The following is an 8,710-nucleotide window of genomic DNA, read 5'->3' as shown; positions in this document are numbered from 1 at the left end:
TTTCCTGTAATTCACAGCCTTATTTGAACAGGGTTTGGCTAAGACATTTAACTTCTGCCCATTTCCAGATTTAAACAAACTCATAAACTAAATATTTAACTTCCCATTTTAAAGATTTCTGGAATATCAAACTTAAATTCTCTATACCCCAGTTTCCTCTTCTCTTTTCCTCCTATACATTCCTATACAAATTATACTTCATAAGTTGCATAAGTCCCCTCTAGTTAAGAAAATTCCAGTGCTCAATCCCCCAATACACCTTGAATTCATTTTTATTTTTGTATCTGAACTGACACCACTACTTAAATCCTAAAGATTGTAATTACTCATCTGGATAACTTAGATGTGTCTCCAGCTTATTCACCTATTGTTTGGTTTGGTTTTATAAACCTACATCTACCCACCTGTTATAATATCAACATGCTAATTACTAAAGGATGCATCATAGGTGCCCACTATTCTATTTAAAAAATTCTCAGTTCCTTTGAATTTATTTAGTACAAGTGGCATTTACTAGTACACCCTCAATCCATTACTCTGTTCCTCTCTGAGTAGTGATGAAAGTGAGATTGTCTGAGTTCTTGGAACACTCCCACACTCTTTTCCTCTTAGCTTTCTAGTATGGAGCTTTCTGCCTCTTCTGACTAGAATGTAGCCCCACCTCATTTTGACAGCCCTCTTTCATTCTTCAAATTAATTCACCATTTGCCACCAGTATGGAAATTGGCACTGTAAGCATGTGTACCATTATTTCTCTCACAGCACTAACTTAATCTATCTTGAAGCAACACTCTTATTAGGGTTATTTTGGGTTGGTTCCTTTCTTTAATGAACTGCAGGCTCTTTTATTATAGTGACCTCTATCATTCAATTGACTGACATCTTCACACTTTATACAGTACTTTGAATATAACAAGATAGCAAGAATTACTGGTAGAAAATGAAGCAAATGTCTATCTACCCTATTATATATCCAAGATTATTAATATTTTTACTTCATTATGAGTTACAACTAAGATAATCATAAAATATATTCTTGAAAATGTGTTATTTTCATTCAATTATCAATATATCTATATGTCTATATGTCCCCTATTTATTATTGTTCATTAGTCAACATATTTTGCTTTTTTTCCCTTTTTGATACTTAATCTGCATATGTACTTCAAAAAGGTACTGAAAATGAGGCCAAGGTACTAGTTTGTGAGCATAGTACCAACCCTTCATCAGATGGTGTGTCAATTTTAAGGACCCATGACTTAATTTTGGTTCCCTGTTCACTAACTTTCTTTTAGGTAGAAGGCTGAGAACAGCATCAATAAAACATTCTTCACATTTTTCAGTTTCCAGGTGTAGAGACCCCATCTTTGGCTCTGTAGATCAAAGGTGTGTGTGACCCACAGTAGCAGAAAAAGGTCTTGATACAGAACATTTGTGTCATTGTATGACAGAATCACTATGGGGACATGGCCAGGGGCATTTAGACACAGTTTATCAAAGCTAATTGCCTCAAGTGTTGAATTTGTCCCTCCCTAAGGTGCCATGGGAGCCAAGTGATAGTAAGATCTTTCAAAATTGTAGCCCCATGGTATGGTGAGAACACAAGTTCCCCATCCTAGTCCAACACTCATGACAGTATTGTTCCAGATTTGAAGAGTGCATTGTATTTTTAGAAAATATTCCATACATTAGTTCCTTTAAGCTTCATCAGGTCAACCTGGATGAGCATACTACCCCCACCCCCACTCCATATCTAGTTATATGAGTGATCCACCCTCTATTCATATTTCAGAGTTGGTAAAAACTCTCCATGACAGTTTAGAATTTCAGAACCAACAAACAGGAACCCTAGCAAAGTACTATACAAACGTTTTTTTTGACTATTGTAATCTACTTTCTCTAGAATTTTATGAAGAATATTTACAATGGTTAATACATCAACTTAATTGACTATTTTGACATCAGTATATTCCTTTTGCCAATTTCAATACTTTGAAATTTTGTCTGGTAAACTGATAATAACTAATTTCCAACCATTCATCAATTCACATCCCTCATGCATCACCAATCTACAAAATCACACACACACACACACACACACACACACTTATTTATTTGTGTGTGTGTGTGTGTGTGTGTGTGTGTGTGTGTGTGTGTGTGTGTGTGTGTATCTTTTCCTTGAAAAACTTTGAGAAAATTTACAGTTAACTTATTTAAGATTTACCATTTGGAAGAACCCAATAAATTTATAATGTATTGTGGAAGAAAACAGGAACAAGATTTAGAACAACTTGGGAAAACACTTTAAGTGAGTGGTTTTGTGTGTCTGTCTGTTTGTGCTTCTCCTTCTGTTGCTTTTCTTTCACTGGTTTTCTGCTACCGAGAAGACACACCTCTGCAAAACTTTTACACATCTTTTAATATTGACAACTTTCCAGAGTTTTCTCATTACTTACACATAGAGAGCTATTAGCAAACAGACTCTAATGCAGTTTAAGTTAACCATTATTTATTATCCCTTCTAGAGTCTTGCTGAGATGGTGGTATGGAAGGGTTTTGCTTATCTATTAAATTTAAACAGAATAGCACATATTCTCTGATGGCATGATTGATACAGAATTCAGAAGGACAGGTTGTGGCTCTGAGTAACTTAATTCCCTTATCCATTACCTCACCTTTCCCCTTGTTATAAAATAGGAAATAAAATGTGTTTATCAGCTAGGAGCACTGGGCATTCTATGGTGCCTCTGGCAGTGGAACCAGGATGTATCCTTAGTGCATGAAAGGACTTTGGGAGTCCATTTCCCATGAAGGGATACTCTCTTAGCCTAGATACACAGGGGAGGGCCAAGGCCCTGCCCCAAATGACTTGACAGATTTTTTTGATGATACCTCATGGAAGGCCTCACCCTCCCTGGGGAGAGAAAGGAGTATGGGATGGGGGGTCAGTGGAGGGCATGGGAGGATGGGAGGGAGCGGGAACTGTGATTGATATGTAAAATAAGATTGTTTATAATTCAAATAAAATTTATTTAAAAAAGACTCCTCTACTTGACAGAGCACATAAAGAAAAAAACGTGGATGTTCAAGTAGAAGACATTTGCAAGTGAGTGAAGCCACTTTCAATTGTTTTTTAGCAATGTTTATTCTTGAATAAAAATGAAATATCCCCAGCTTGAGTGCACAATTCCATTCCTTCTTGACAGATAGACCATTAAACTGATGGGAAAAAATGTGGATGCTACAGCTGGTTCTTGGTTGTAAAGAGATTAGGAAGAAATGTGGAAAAAAGTGGGATTACATACACTCCTGGAAAGCACAGTTATGGGGAGTTGCCACCAAGCCTTATAGCCCAATTTCCATCTCTGGGACTCAGTGCTGGTAAGACAGAAACAATTCCTCCAAGTTGTCTGCACCATCCTCACACATGCTGTGACACCTGAAGTGAGTACACTTGTGCAAACACACTAAATAAATATAAATAAATAGTACAATTTGTAAAACTTTCATATGGATGGTGTATTTATAATTTTATCGATTTTGTTATATTTTCTCTGGAAATTTTCATCACTTAGTTGGCTCTAGATCAGTCTTGCTTAAAGAGACCATTGGCTTAGCTGGACTAAGTTCTACCACATTTTCTGGTTGTTTTTCTTGTAGTTCATTTGTTTTCTATTATTTTCTTTCTTGTCATCTCTCAATACTTTTCTATATTCACAGGTTTTCAATGAATGTTTTATATGATTCTAATTCCCTTTACAGCTTGTAGATGTTACTCAGGATGAAAGTCCAGAGGTCACCCTCAGGTTTCAAGGTCCACTTATAACAAATTCAAGGTTATTTTCTAAAGCTACTGGGGCATATATCAGCCTGCTCCAGCTCTGTCACCAAGTCATTGCTTCACTTCTACCCACTGGTCACAATCATGACTCATAAAATATGTCTCTTAGTTTTGTTGCAAAGTTTTTGGTGTTTAGCATTTCATTTTAATTCTCTTTTTAGATTCTATTCCCATTAAATTACTCACCTCTTCTTGAATGTTGACCACTTTCCATATTATCATTCTCATCTTATTAATCACAGTTATTTTCATAATCCCTGCATCTTGCCCCATATGAAATTGTTTCTGGTGGTTGCTCTGTTCCTTCAGTCTGCACTTTGTTTTGCTTTTCACCATGCTTTGTTTATTATTTATCTTTGTTTTGGAAAGGTCAGATACCAAATAGACTAAATGGAAAATGGACCTGGTGAGCAGTTGCACAGTGTGGGTTCCAAGTCATCTGGCTCAACTTCAGACTTTACTTGTTGCCCACTGTTAACTATAGTATTAAGGGCTCCCTGTTCCATGGTGACTTGTTGTGGAAACTTTGCTACTTCGTTTGGTTCTCACACAGACCTGAAGGCTTTGACACTTAAAGCTGATGCTCCTCACATGACCTGAAGACTGTGGCACCCATACTTGTAACCCCACTGTGATGCAGCATTCCGTAGATACAGTGGTAAAGTGTGTGTATGAGGCTGGGTGAAGTCCAGTAGTCTCATGATTATTTTTGTTGGCTCTATCCCAAGGAGAGGTGGAATAGAGGAAGCTGTTGTTTCTTCCATTTCCTAGATTGGTTAGTGTTTGATAAAATCTCAGTTTCTTAGGCTCTGCTAAAATAGTTTCCCTTAAGTAAATACATTTTAAAAAGTGAAGGAGATTAGGTTATTTCAAAACTCTGTTTTCTCCCCCAGTGAACTAGTTACTTTTCTCAGTAATGTAAAAAAATTCAGGAAGACAAGGGCCACAGTTGGAAAAGAAACACAGTACATCATCATGGGGAAGTAGTGACAGCCAACTTGGAATACAGGTTCATATTTCCTGGAACTCTGGAAGCATCCTTCAATGAACCACTTCCTGTAGTGAGGTTCTACATCCCAAATGTTCCATAGCCTTCTAAATATCCACAAGAGCAGGGGCCAAATTTTCAAATACAAGATCTTATGGGGACATTTCACACTCAAACTCAAGCCCCTTGAATAAAGCAGGAGACTTGTCTTAGATATCCATAGTGAGAAGTAGGGAAGCATAGGGATCTCCTAAGAAAGAGGATGCCATAGAATTCATATGTGCTATATACCTCCAGCAACCTGTCCAGTAAGTCTTGGCACTGTTACCAAAATTGGCTTTAACTGTTAGCCTCCATCTCATCCATGTGTTCCCTCCCTGGAAGTAGTCATGATTGATACCCAACTGTCTGTCTCACTGATTATAGGGAAACATTATTCTTTATGAGATCAACTACTTAGTTTAAGGAGGCTTGTTGACTATTAGCTCATCCAACTTCTATCTTCTGTTGATGGGCTGTTGACTTCCAAGTTTGTTAAAGCGTGGACCAGAAACCAGACCTTGAGAGCATACTCAAAATTTCTACTCCTGCAATTATTCAGAATAGTTGAACACCATTTAGCAAAGTCAAAACTAACAACCTGGGAAGACTGAATATAGATGGGAATAGGGCTAGGAAGGAATGAATACCAAGGTAAATGCTTTTGCCTACAACAATGAATTCCTATCAAGGTCTTCATTTGCTCACTGTGTTCATGATCATTTCATTCCAATTTTCGTTAGCTTCTCCCTACAGTGTTAATTTTCCTGTGTTCTTTATTTATAGCCACGTTACCTGCTTTTCTATTCATGGAACAATTTACATCTTTGGGGAGTAGATAAGGAGACTTTCACAGTGATTTAGGAACCAGCTGGATATAGGAACTCTTTTTCTCTGTCCTGGAAGGGAACATCTACTTAGATATGCTGGGGTGCAGTGAGCTTTTGTCTTCACAGTGAGTCAGACATCTTCCTGGATTTCCTGGATTTCTACTCTGAAGAGATGTTGGTGAAGTGCTTTGGAAAAAAATTCAACATGTAAATACTAATTTTCTAAGACAATCTGGCAGAATTATGTCCAATTTTAGGGTCTGGAAAGGAATTCATAGTTACTGCACAGAGTCAGGAAAATAAAATGAGCTTAGACCATGTGTGTGCCAAGATCTTCTTCAGTTTGTAAAATCTCCCACTGAGAAAACACAGGATGTATTAATAATCTGATAGGAGCTGTCAAGGCTCATGGGGTGGTCTTATGCCAAGCAAGATCAGAGATACTAGAAGGAAAACAATATTACCTAAGATGCAGAAAAGCCTGGCCAAATATCTGCTGCCATTTCACTTCTGTTCTTCTAGTCTTGTAAAACAATGTACCTGCTAGCAGCTAAAACAGTAGTTCTCCAAAGTTAAGATGTGGTATATTACGGATAAATGACTGAGTCTGTTGGCTTTCCTAGATAGTATAAAGGACAAGAAGGGAGGGGGCTGGAGAGATGGTTCAGAGGTTAAGAGCACCAACTGCTCTTCCAGAGGTTCTGAGTTCAATTCCCACCAACTACATGGTGGCTCACAACCATCCATTATGAGATCTGTTGCCCTCTTCTGGTGTGCAGATATACATGGAAGCAGAATGTTGTATACATAATAAATAAATAAAATCTTTTTAAAAAATTAAAAAAGGACAGGAAGGGAATTTATTCACACATGTACACCCCATATCAATCCTTATATTTAAAAAATTGTCTTGTAGGGATTTACTTTCCTACTTCCCCTTCTTCACCCATCCTTTCTCAATATCTCAACTAGACAATGTACTCCCTGATGTAAAAACTGTATACATTTGATTGGATGTGCTTTTATGTGCATGATTTTAGTGTTGATTTCTTGGCATTTGATAACTAACTGGGAACTCATCCCTGGGGAAGACTAATTCTCCTTTTCCCGGCTGTTGTCGTAGTGTCAATTTGTCTGTAGTTCTTTGTCTAGGGGTGGGCTCACATGATATCTCCTGTTCATGTTAGCATCCCTATTGGTATTGTCTTAGTTCAGGACCTGTTTAGGCAACCATATTGTTGTGATATAATGAGGGTGGCTTTCCTGTCATTTCTAGGAGACAAAAAATCTCACTGCAGACTTCACTGCTCTTTGGCTCTTACAAACTTTCTGCTCATTTATCTGTGACATTCCCAATGCCTTAGATGCAGCATAAATGAGTTGAAGATGTATCTGTTGGGACTAGGTACTCCATGATTATTTATGTGTTCTCTCTTCATTTTGACAAGCTGTGATTTGGGGTAGGGCAATCACACAGTCGCTTAGAGGGTTTCGAACCTTACAAGTTAGAAACTGCCTCTTGTCTGGTCCAAGCATGTACTCTTCTGAAAAGTTTCTTTACTGAAGAAGTTCCCTAGCCCTAACTATTCAATAGGAATGTTCAAAATCAATATCAGTTATAAACATGGACCTACTTAGCCCTAGTCTGTCCATCATCAATCTGCTTTTCTTTCTTCAGCTTAGCCTGTTCCTGTCAGTGGCTTTTGCATGACCATCCCATCCTTCAGTGGTTCTCCTTTCTCCCATGCCTAATCTTTAGCCAATTCCTACTTTGCTTTCAGAAGTGTTTTCTTGCCTCACCTCTTACTAGTCAGCATAACATCACTCCTGAGACACTCTAGGCTACAAATAACTTTCTTCTGGAGCAACAACAGCTACCCATATAAAGCAGTAACAGGAGGACATATCAATCAAATACATGTGGATTTTTGTTTGACTTTTAGTAGAGGAAGGCATGTATGCCATGAGAAATCTATCCCTATTCTCCAAAAAAAAAAAGAAGAAGAAGAAAAGAAAAAAGATTGGGTGTGCATACTCCTTAAGAAAAAGAAAAGCAAAGCTTTGGGAGAGAAAGTTGAAACCCACACTTTTCTAATCCAAAACAGAGTTTAAAGGACATGAAAATATTTAGACATAAACTCATTTTGTTTTTCCATTGTTCAGGGCATAAGACACAATATTGCAAATATAAATCCTGTTATTCTGTCGAGTATTGCTTTTAGACATTGGTATAGATAAGCTTGGTTAGCCACAGACCTTGACCTAGAAATTTATCTATCTGCTAAAATTTTTTGCAGCACCGAAACCAACATTCACTATATCCTCATGCCATAGATAAGAGATACACAAAATGTGTGTCATTCCACCCAGGTGTTCCCATCTCAGGCAGAAGTCTCTTCCTTCTTGCCTCAGATCTCATAAGACTACCAGAGAATGAGAAGACATAGGCAGTAAACAGACATGGGGATTCACACTGGAGGATGGTGTGACAAGATTTGAAACTCAGTCATGGTAACAGTTAGGAAGACCTCCTTCAGAATGTCTCTTAGTACTCATAAAATGTGAAATAAATAAATAGAATCTAACAGGCTGCTATGAGTTAAAGATGGAAATTTTGTGAGATATCTGTTTATTCACATTTATCATCTAGTCACTTGCTTCCTTGTGAAGAATACGTGTTTACTAAACCAGCTTTCTTCATGATTTTCCAAGAAATAGTCAACATGAATAATGAGGTTTTTTTACTTAATATTAAAAATTAAAACTAAATAAAAATTATGCAGGTCTCCAAAACATAAAGTACATAGGCCACACATTAGAAATTTGTGGCCTTGTCACTTTTCCTTGGCTTCCTGAGAGTCTAGCTTCATGGCAGAGGAACTAGAGGGAGCCATGTTTATTGCCACAACTCTGCAGAGTTTCTAGGTCCAGGTCACCACCAAGAAGCATACCACTGGCTGCTCATAAACACCATTTAAGTGTTTAGTAGCAGGGCCTCTTAAAAGAGCCTTG

The sequence above is a fragment of the Cricetulus griseus genome (genome assembly GCF_003668045.3).
Source record: "Cricetulus griseus strain 17A/GY chromosome 1 unlocalized genomic scaffold, alternate assembly CriGri-PICRH-1.0 chr1_0, whole genome shotgun sequence".
Classification (NCBI taxonomy): domain Eukaryota; kingdom Metazoa; phylum Chordata; class Mammalia; order Rodentia; family Cricetidae; genus Cricetulus; species Cricetulus griseus.
Note: the sequence above shows the minus strand (reverse complement) of the source record.